We start from the raw sequence: 11,854 nt of genomic DNA, 5'->3' as shown, positions 1-11,854 counted from the left end.
AATAGACAGCATACAGTCCAATGTAGTAAAGTTAAAAAGAGTAGAATGTGAGAAAAAATACCTACTCAAACATACACAAAATAACCACCAAAAGACAATAATGGAGAGAAGAAAAAACATAGAATGAAAGAAATAAATTAGTAGAATGAAATAAGATGGTAGTTATAGACCCAGATATATCTGTAATTAAATTGAATGTTAATGGAATAAATATTTGGTATGAAAGTTAAAAAATCAGGCTGCATAAAAACATGAATTCCAATTTTATACTATTCAAAAGATCATATCTAAAATATCAGAAATCAGAGAACTGAAAGTAAAAAGGTGAAAAACAATATGATACTATCTGGCATGACTATGTTAATAAGACACAAAATAGATTTAAAGCTAAAATCATCACTAGATGTAAAGAAGGTCATGCTATACAGATAAAATATTCAAAAATTAGAAATATACAAAAATTCTTACTTTATGAACCTTAGCCTCAAAAAGTCCTTAATTGACAGAACCAATACTTGGTAAAATACTTTGAATTAGAGTCATGACATCTAAATGAAAATGCGTTGTTTATACGTAATATTTATACCTTGAAATCCAATTATCTTCAGGGGTCATGATGTAAGATCATTAATCTTATTGCTAGAAAATAGGATGAAAATGCCTACTATTTAATTTTTGTTTTGCTGAGGAAGATTAGCCCAGAGCTAACATCTGTGCCAATCTTTCTCTGTTTTGTATGTGGGTCACCACCACCACATGGCCACCGATGAGTGGTTTAGGTCTGCACCTGGGAACTGAACCCAGGCTGCCAAAGCAGAGTGCACCGAACTTAACCACTAGGCCATGGGGCCGGCCCCATATTTAATTTTCATATCTCTGTTACTTATGCATATCAACCACAAAATTAACTGATAAAGATTAATTAGAATTATGATAATAAAGTTTGTCAGAGTGTTTTAGTTTGTAGTTTGCTTTACATTGCTGTGATGACTGGCTGAGTCTCACTCTGCTACTCTTAGGCTGAGCTAACTTTTTCTATACTGAGTTCCCTTATAATTTGCTGTGAGTATTTGTTTTCCCTTATTCGCTGGTGGTCGTCTTAATTATCGTGTGCATAGAAAAGCATTTATTTATCTAATAATTGGAGTCAATGGATTAAGTGTTGTGATAATAGATTGAAATTCAGATTTGGGATTAAAAAAAAGTAGTTTTGGAAATCTTTGTGATTTGGGGTGAGACCTCTCAGGATTGTTAAAACTTGATCTGGAAAAGGAAAGAACTAGAAGAAAAGATTGCTTAAATCAAGTCCAGGTTAAATAACCATAGTAATCATGATGCTAATGCTAATAATAATAATCATTACTATTTCTACTCTGATGTCTATGCCTATTCCCAATTTTACTATATATTCAGTTCATACCTATTTTTTAAAATTATTATTGATTTGTAAACATTTTGAATGTATTCTGGATACCATATCTTTGCTAGTCATATACATTGAAAAGCTCTGATTCCTTTGGGTAGACTGTCTTTTATGGAGTTACATGTTAAATGAATCATTAATTTCAATATAATCAGTTTTATTATTATTATGTTTTAGAGTTTTGTTGTGCCTTGTTAAAAGAAACTAGATGAACTTTCTTTTTTCATTTATTGTTTATTTTATGAAATTTCTATTTTTCAATATTTATATTCTTTAATACACTTTTACATTTTTCTATAAAATGTACATTCGATACTAGATATATTCCAAAGTTCTTATAATTTTAGCTTCTTAGTAAATGAATCTTTTAAATTATGTGTTCTTTACTTTTTTCTCCGTAATTTATTGGAACTCCCATTATTTTAAAATATTGATTTTGTTGTCTGGCAATCTGGTTGAATTCTTATATTAATTCTAATTATCATCTACACATTATCCCATGTTTGTTATATAGATGATCATACCATCTACACACAATCATGCTCTTCTTTACAATTCTTTCCAAACTTTACATGTCTTATTAATATTAAAAAAAATTTTATTACTGCTCTGGATAAGACCTCATTACAGTGTTCAAAACAAATGGTCCTAATCAATATCCTTGTCTTTTCTAATTTTACAGAAACGTTTCTAACAAATCACTGTAAAGTATGAGGTTTTCTGAGAGTTTTCGGTAAGTCCTAGACTTTTCTGTTATATCATACTGCCTTGAAAGATTGTATCTTTACATTTCTTTAAAGAAAAGAGACAATCATTTATGGGAGGGAAATCATGATGCTCTTTGGAAATATGGTGAAATATATGGATTTCTCCACAGGAATAAAATGGACTTTTGAACATTAACACAAGCACCTGGTGTACACTTTTAGGGGATCATGAGTCTATTAAATATCCTCTATTGACTCAAAGTTAAGACTCTGATCTAAAAAGAATTTTATTCATCAAAACATTCAACAAACATTTATTGAATATCCATTATATGGCAATGACTGTGAAATATATTGTGTGTACAGAAAAAAGTAAATTGAAACTCATGAACCCTAGATACTCATAGTATAAAACATAAGCTCATGCAGGTGTTAAAATAAAATATGATACAAGACACCTCTGAGGAAAGTATATGAATTCTTATCTCAGTGATTTCTTTCTTTGCTAATGAAAGTGCATGGTGTAATTTCAAATAACATTTTGTCATTAGGTAGAAGTTTCTGATATCTTGAGTAAACACTAGGCTGGGCAAATGAGAATAAATTCATGTAATAATAAATTGTTATATTCTATCTAGCCTCTTTGCTCCCTTTAGTTTTTTTCTTTTCTAAATTTCCCATTTCATCACACTACACTGGTGTGTACACTGGCATGTACTGGTACATGCTTTATTTTGGTTCAGCCAACATGTTGGTACTCAGAGTTCTTTTATCAGTAGTTTTGCAAAAATGTCTGCAGGCCATTTTGCTCAAAAGGAATACAGATCCCTTAGGCTTTCTAGAGGAAGCTTTGTCTGCCGTTGCTTCCAAAAACATCGTAGACAACTTGAAAATAAATAAATGGATAAAATACTTTGGTTGAACTGGTTGTAGTGACGGACAAGGCGCCTTCTCCGGGGAAGTATGGCCACAGGCCTGCTGCACGGAGGATGGATTGGAAGTCTGGGACTTGATCTCCCCTGCGGTGTTTGCTGCCTTTCGGCATGAAGAGCAGATGATTATTTTCGCTGGACCTCTCAGCGGTGTCTGAGGCCCCCTGCACATTTCACTGGTTTATAGACACTTAGAGGAGGCATTCTGCCTGTGGCAGGATTAACCTCACTTATTCCTGGATCTTTAAAAGGAGGATGTCAAACCTGTCAAAGCTTCCTTGGGTGTATTTCTATTCCATCAATCTTTTGAAACGAAATTGCTTACACGTGTTTCTAGGGAGGTCTCAGGAGGGAGTTTTCATTTCAAATGATTAATACATGCAATGTGTGCCTCACTAACAACTAATGCTAAAAATAATACATAGGAACACCCCTTCAAACTAAGTTTGCAGCAAGTTTTGGGGCAAAGTATAGTAATTAAATTCGCACATGTATCCTTGCCTATCAGCTCATATTTAATTTTCGTATGTGTGAGAAGTTAAAAGATTTGGGGAAAGAACAGCAACTGTTACCACAATATAATAAAAATTACTCAGTGCATCTTTTACTGCTGAAACTTAGGGCAACCATCAATTGAGTAATCTTCAGTATATGGTCTTGGATATAATTGTGTTATATGTCAATCAATTTCTTACCCAGAATTGGTAAAATTAACTATCAGAGAATTAAATTAAAATGGAATCCCTTCCAAAATGTAATTCTGAGTTATTTCTCTACTAAATGTTTAATATTCATATAAACTATTGGATCATTAGTTCATGCCCAGTCTTGAACTTGGTCTAAGACTTAAAGCCTTGATCTTTTGTTTCATGAATATTTAATTGGACTGAACTCTTTTCCTGTTACTGTGGAGAGAGAGTGAAACATATTCTTTATTGCTCAAGTTATCCGTCATGCTTGGCATTTTAATTTACTTTCTTAAACTTTTTAACCAAGGACCATTTCAATTCCAATGAGCATACTGTATCACACTTTTTCAGATGACTACATTTTCTCTTTGAAGTTTTTTTTTAATTCTTCTGAAGCTTGAGAATATTTCCCATCTAGTTCTAGCTTACTAAACATTGAGGTCAGACAGAAATCATTCTTCTATGATTTGGAGATTTTGGTTGGTAGGTGACTATACTTCAAGGAACATATTGTACTTCTAAATATATCTGGAAATTATCAAACGTGAGTCATCTTCATTTCTCTAACTGATTAATGGTATATGTGAATTATCATTCAGAATTAAGTGTATTACTATAAATTACTATATCTAGGAGAGTATTTAATACAAATTACCTGTCATAACCACACCACTACCGCCACCAAATATTGTCTATCTTCATTAAGTGGTGAGGTGGAGTGATAAGCATCATGTTGGGGCTGCTGCTTATATAAGAGGGTAGGAGGAGATGAATTTTTGCTGTATACTTCTCTACATTCTATATGTACTACATATATACATTGACATGAATTACAAAGAACCACATTGAAGTTATTGATTTCAAATGAACCGTATGACTAATAAATTTAATTATAATGCTATATGCTAAATATAATGCTTATGACTTCCCAAGCATTTTCTTTTTCTCATTTTATTCCCATAAAATAGATGATGAGTTAATGATGTTCATATATATTTACTAAATAATATAATCGAATGAAAGAACAGGTTTTCTGAAACCCAATCTGGCCATCTTTCAGCTACACTGCTGTTAGATAAATTTCAGTGTTTCACACCTATGTTAAAATTATTGCCTATGTTTGGAACCTCAGTTATTTAAATCAGATATTTCTATACCATCTTGAACACAGACTTTTTTCCAAGTAGTACAGAGGTTCCAAAATTGTGGTCAGCATCCTGAACCCAGCCTAGAGTTGTCTTTTCTTTGTCTCATGCACTGTTTAATATTTAAAAATAAGAAATTAGCATAAAAGTCTGTATTGAAAAGTGAGAATATTGGGCAACAAAGATTCTATGTCTTCTTGTGGAAATGATCGAATAGTGCTAAAGAGCTGAGGCCTCCTTGCTATAAGATATTCTATTTTCAGTAATCCAATCCTTTGTGTCTTCCTAACACTGAGACAGAGTGTCAGCTGCAGAACTAAGAACAAAATGTGATGACATTACCAGAATCCTTACGTGAGGCTCACTTTCCCCCTTTGTGTTATAAGACTGACTACTATAGGTAATTGATTTTTGACTACTGGTTGCATCACTTAGTCCTACTTTTGGGTTGTTTATATTGAGTTCTTACTTAAACTTCTCATCACCTGTACATCCCTTAAATGATGGTGCTCCTATCTGAAAAACAGATAGGACTACACTATGAAAGGCCTTCTTCTCATCCTATGGAATCTTTCTAGGAGGCTTCTAATCTCAACTTTACAGTGAAAAGTCATACATTTATATTTCTAGACCGTATTTCTCTTTGTTTTCTTTGATGTTTAGACTTCTAGATCTCATTTATTATTGCACATCTCCATTTGGGTATAGTGTAGATATCTCTTATTAAACTGAATTTTTCATATTGTTACCCAGATTTGGTCTTCCTTCTATATTCCTTAACTCAGAACATGGTAATATCATACTCTCATTACCAAAAAATAGAAACATTGAAGTTTTCTGTCTCTCTTACTCTTTTTCTCAATTCCTAAGACCTAAAAAGCAGCCAGGCTATGTTCATTCAACCTCTCAAATCCACCATTTTGACTGAAAAAACACTTGCCACCTATGTATATACTAGAAACATACAATAAATACGATTAAAATAAGAAAATTCTCCCAACTTCCAAAAGTTCATAATTAGACCTATGAATAGAAAATTATAATTCAATGTGATGTGAAAAATGGTGGGATTATACAGAGGGTGTCACAAGACTCCGAAGAATGCCATTTAAGCCATACTGAGAGAGACTGATGTGGGAAGTGGTGGTGTTGCTTCTACTGAGTGATGTTTCGATTGCATTAGCCAATGATGAATTTAGGGAATGGGAATTTCATGTAAAGAGAATAAACTGAAGATATAAAAGGGAAAGGTCGATATGGGAAAATTTATAAGCAGCATAGCTTGCTTGAGGATAAAGTATAAGGTAGGAAGCGTGGTAGGTAAGTTGGAGAAACAGATAGAAATTGCATTATGAAAGGTCTTAAATGACATATAAAGAGCTTAGACCTTATCTTCTCAGGAAAGAATTTGAAAAAATTTAGGCAAAGGTGTAATAAAATCAGAGACGCAATTTAGTAAGAATATAATTGAGTATTTTTATTTGGTATAAATGTCTGCATGGAAGGAGCCTGGTTAGGGAGATAATGCAATGGTTACGAGAAGAAATTTTGAGGGAGTGAAATAAAGTGGTTATAATAAGGACATAGAAGATTTGATATAATAAATATTTAGAAATTAAAATCTGGTGATCAAACCAAACATAGAGGGAGAGGGAAAGAGACAAATAAGAATAATTTTTTCAATTTTCTTGCTTTGGTGATTGAGTAGCTGGTAGTATGATTAACAATAGCAACAAGTATGTATTGAACTAAGAAGATGTTCATGTTAACTGAAACAGGCAGGTTGTTGTGTAATGTCTAGAGAATGATTCTACTTTTTATCCAACATAAAAATAAAATTCCCGTAAGTATTTATAATTATTAATATTTTCTTAAAAAATTTGTAAGTGGAAAATCATAAGTAGAAATGTTGATTGGGGTTATTCATATAGGACCAGTTGAATATGATTTGTTTGAGAGCTCTATAGGGGACTGTAGAGCTGTATAGATGTTCCATTCTGCCATAAATACATGAGTTACTTTTCCATTGAACTATATAAACATTTCTTCATTCCTACTAATAAAATCAGCTATAATAATACTTATGATAAAACAGCCAATATGCGTACCATGTGCAGCTACTGTGTTAGACTTTTTTGTATTTTTTGTGAAATTCACAGCAACCATAGAACATTTCACAGGTAGCGAAACTAAGGCTTGGAGAGGCTAAGTGTAAAATGTAAATTTACACTTAGCGATATGCCTACATTTAAAGCCAGTTCAGTCTGAACTCTTAAATACTACTTTATATATGGCGCATATGTGTAACGCGGTTGACTGCGATTAGGAATGCAGTCTTTCTCAAGGAGGCAGATACCTGAGCAATTTCACTTTCCTTCTACCTTATTTGTAGTTGCTCAGGAAAAAACCCACCGATACAATATAAAAATACTACGATTTTTATGGGGAGGGGGTTAGGTGGCTGTTTTAATAAGCAAGGCAACTTACAAGGCTAATCTTGGCCGCAAGACAAGTAGATCTCCACATCCGCCTGCCAAGTTCTTAATTTAAGAGTTTATTTAGAGTCCTTAATGAGATTCAGTCATGAATACCATCCACATGGTCTCAACAACACATTACTCGCCCAAAGCTGTGTCCTTGAAGTGGCTCCTAGTGTGAATGGTGGGCCAAATATGCATTCCAAGGACAGGGGAGTGGATGAGGAGCCTCCAATTGCTCCGGTCTGGTTAGAGTTTCAGCTGGAGATCACGTACTCTTGATGACCTTCTCCAACTCTCCACCCCTGGTGACCATCTCTGACAAATCTTGCAGGCCCCTCCTCTTCTACAATGGCCCTCAGTGGTCAGCAAAGGGTTTCATTAGCATGGAGGTGCCTGGTTTGGTGGCTCTCTGGTGCACTGGAGGCAGATACCACAGCAACAATATAGGCATACAAGAGAAGGGCATAGAAGATATACTCAAGGATTAGGGTAAGACTTTTCCAATCATGAAATTAAAGTGTTTTTATTTTTGTACTTCATTCTTTACTCTTGTCTTCTGATGCCTCCCTGAAATCCCAGAGTTTCACCCTGATTTTCATGGTTGTAACATCAGAAAATATCACTTCTGGGGGAAAAAAGTGCCTGATACATTAGGTAAGCATAATGTCTCACAACTATGAATTGAGATACCTAGTAGATGTTTATGAGTTGAATTTATATTAAGAACTGATGTAATATCAGAGACTAGGAAAGAAAATGCTTAAAATGTGATTTTATCATCAAAGATGATTTTCTATCTATAAGTCACAGTACAGAATCTATCTAAAGAGCATGCTAACTTCTTGCTGAAGTGATAAAGTTGTCCTTTTAAAATTTGACATAAAAATTTTAAAATTATGAATATTATTAAAATATGAATATTATTAAAACTATGTTATATAATCTTATTACTCTTCTCAAGAAAACTCTATCCTGAGCCTTCTATGTGCTATTATGTAGACTATATGACAAAGACTCTCTGTGGACTAGATCTAATGAATGATCACTTATAATCATTAACACATATGTACAAAAGCATGGCATACGGGTGACGCCAGCCTGGACTCCATTCTACACAAAGGCAACAAAAATACATTTAAATCATTCACATGAAGATTCAAATTGCTAACATATCACTTCAAATTTGAAGTTAATAAAGAATGTCGGGGGCTGGCGCAGTGGTGCAAGCAGTTAAGTGGGCACGCTCCGCTTAGGCGGCCCGAGGTTCACGGCCCGGATCCTGGGCACACACCGACGCACTGCTTGTCACACCATGCTGTGGCAGCGTCCCATATAAAGTAGAGGAAGATGGGCATGGATCTCATGTCAGGGCCAATCTTCCTCTGCAAAAAAAAAAAAAAAAAAAAAAAGAGGAGGATGGGCATCGGATGTTAGCTCGGGGCTGATCTTCCTCACAAAAAAAAAAGAATGTCATAGAAGAAGATAATGACAAGTACAATGTTATAGCCATGCCTATTTGGTCTTTTGCCTTGCATAAAATAAGCTCAAAGTGGTAAATGTATTTTCAATTGTATGATGTAATTTTAGCACGAACAGAATATTCTGTATAATATGAAAGCTGCAAAGTCTAGTGTTTAAGCCTTAGGAAAATCGAGAGTTCAAAAATGTCTTCAATGAAAATGGAATGATCAGCTATGACTATTAAATACATCACTGATTTTACTGATTGACTATTTTTGCTGGCATAGGGAAATCTGACTGAGAATGGTAAGAATCTTAATTTTACTGCCTTATTAATGTTGAATATTTTGTCAGACGAATTTGAAGTTAGTGATTAAGTTCACATGACATTGCCAAAGAAGAGGTTTTGTTTGTGGACAGATTAATGCAAACAGGGCCAGTGGTCCACTCACCCTTCACTCAACAATGGAGATTGAGTGGGACGTTTAACCTGTTCCAACTGAGTTCACCCCTTCGTGTTGTCCAAAACTGTATGGTTTCCCCTTATGGCTGAGGCTGTTATATAAAAAAAGAAACTATTTATTGTTATTATTATTTTGTTTCAGCTCAACCTCTAAGAGATGACTTTCCTAGACTCCAGCGGAATGAGAATGAACCTCAAGAATCTGAGTACTTTAACTGCAAATTACAAATCACGTAATAATTATGACAACAAAAGAGAAATAACACATTCCAAGAGTCATGCTTTTTAGATAATAATCAATTTTAATATTACAAAAATCCTTTGAGGGGGGCTGGCCTGGTGGCATAGTGGTTAAGTTCACGCACTCTGCTCCAGTGGCCCAGGGTTAGCAGATTTGGATCCTGGGTGTGGACCTACACACCACTCATCAAGCCACGATGTGGCAGCATCCCAAATACAAAATAGAGGAAGATTGGCACGGCTGTTAGCTCAGGGCCGATCTTCCTCAACAACAACAACAAAAAACTCTTTTTATTGTAATGATTGATTACTTTGAGTTGTTTTTTGACTTTGTGTTCAATTTTTTAATTGTTACCTCTTTTAATAAATAACTTGTGTTTGTTTCGGTATTTATCTCATTTACTTATGCTGTGCAAATACTTACACAGTTTTGTTTTCCAAAGGGGTTAGTAAGACCTCAGTGTTTGATATCCTTCTTGGATTTATTGCATATATTTTAACTCTATGTTATGTTCCAGAACTCATCTTCTGACTGCTCAAATACCACCATTAACTGCTCATTGAAAGTTGGCTCTAAGATCACTTGTTCTAATATTACTTATGACTAAACAGAAAAAAATGCTGAAAGAGACTTCAAACAATTCTTGTCTGTCCTCCACTTTTGATGATTAACTGTGCCCAAAACAACACACAGAGGTCATTAGCAAACTGGGCCTGAAAAATGGTAATAGATATATATTTTTCTACTTGTCCATATTAATTAATGTAGACATTTCCTCCAAGTAATATTCCTTTAAAGAATCTTTTTGTGACTCAAAAGTAGCTTTACATAATATTATTAAATTGCTGATTATCTATTTGGTAACAGGCAATCTACGTTCACAATTTCTTAACAACAGTACTTCTCTGAATTTAAAATTCTCCATATAGTTGTAAATGACTAGCTTGTATCAAACCAACTTTCACCAAGAATAACTATAAAAATCACATTTAAGAAAAGAAAAAGAAAACACCTTACTTATTGGAGGCATTGGAGAGTATCTAGGGCATCCAGCAATTGTTAGGACAATATCCTAATAAAAGGAATACACAGTATGAGCCCAACTTTCCACAAAATTTCCCCTTGAGGTATTTTCCATCGCTAAGTGGCTGAAGGCAGAGAGACTAAGCAGAAAGCAAAAACTCAGGACTCTTGACAGTCTTACAGGGCTAAAGAGACAAGATAATATGAAGCACAGGTATAACCAACCAGTCAGAATTGGAGGGACCAAGATCCTCAAGAAATAGGAAACACAGAGAAGTGTGTCTGATTTTCTAAGTTGATATTCACTGTAAGGCGTTTGTCCGTTTCTAAGCTGTTGTGGACTGAGAGACCAAGACGACAAGAAGACAGCTGACGCTCAGAAGGTAAAAACTGAAGCAGATGTTTTGTCAGGTTCAATGTGCTGGGAAAAAAAAATTGGGAATTTAGGGTCTGTCAAGAAGAAAGGGGCCCGGTAATTGCTCTAGTATTTCATTTGAGACCTTTGAAAAGTTATGCTCTATGAAAAAAAAGAACAAGTCAGAACTAGACCATACCTCAAAGAGACTAAAACTCACCTTCCTATCATCTTAAAACCCTGATTGGATCAAAATGATTTGTTTATGCTCTGACTGTCATTTAGGGGAAAAAAAAGTAAAATCTCTCTGAAAGAAGATAAAATTATCAGAGAAGAGTTTTTGTAATTTTTTATTCAAAATGACTGGAATCCAATAAAAAAATTTCAAGGCATATTAGGGTCAAGGAAGAAACGACCACAAACCAAAGAATAAAGAAATAATAGATACAGACCCACAGCCAAGTATTTCACCAGCCTACTCAGTCTAAAATATCTCTGATTATTATGTTCATGAAAACATTTGATATGATAGAAAATTTTGTCAGAGAAGTGAAATCTTTAAAAATAATTGAATGGAAAATACAGTAATTGACATTAAGAACTCAATATATAAGTTTAAATATAGATTAGACACAACGAAAGAAAGGATAAGTGAACTTGAAGAAAAGAAAGTAGAAAATATCTTTACTGAGACATGGAGAGAAATAAAAGGAAGGAAAATACAGAAATGATTGTAAGAGGTCATGGTGAAAAGCATTAATATACACTTAATTTGAATCCCAGAAGAAGAGAGGCAGAGTAGACAAAAGCAATATTTAAAATGGTTCTAGTTGACAGTCTTCCGAAACTGACGAGAGATATAGAATCTACAGGATCAAGAAGATCTAGGAACCAAAAATAGCTAGGTATATCCTAATGAAACTGCTAAATAACAA

At 34.1% G+C, this 11,854-nt stretch overlaps 1 long non-coding RNA gene across 1 annotated transcript; it reads left to right on the top strand.

Annotated features, from left to right (window-relative positions):
* The first annotated feature begins 2,102 nt into the window (after positions 1–2,102).
* LOC131402289 (uncharacterized) lies at positions 2,103–9,568 on the top strand. The gene is made up of 3 exons (XR_009218500.1): positions 2,103–2,156; positions 7,956–8,030; positions 9,443–9,568. It is a non-coding gene; the product is annotated as an uncharacterized LOC131402289 (long non-coding RNA).
* The last annotated feature ends 2,286 nt before the right edge of the window (positions 9,569–11,854 follow it).

Source organism: Diceros bicornis (assembly GCF_020826845.1).
Source record: "Diceros bicornis minor isolate mBicDic1 chromosome 39 unlocalized genomic scaffold, mDicBic1.mat.cur SUPER_39_unloc_1, whole genome shotgun sequence".
Taxonomy (NCBI): Eukaryota; Metazoa; Chordata; class Mammalia; order Perissodactyla; family Rhinocerotidae; genus Diceros; species Diceros bicornis.
The sequence above is the reverse complement of the archived record's forward strand: the minus strand, read 5'-3'. Positions and strand labels throughout refer to the sequence as shown.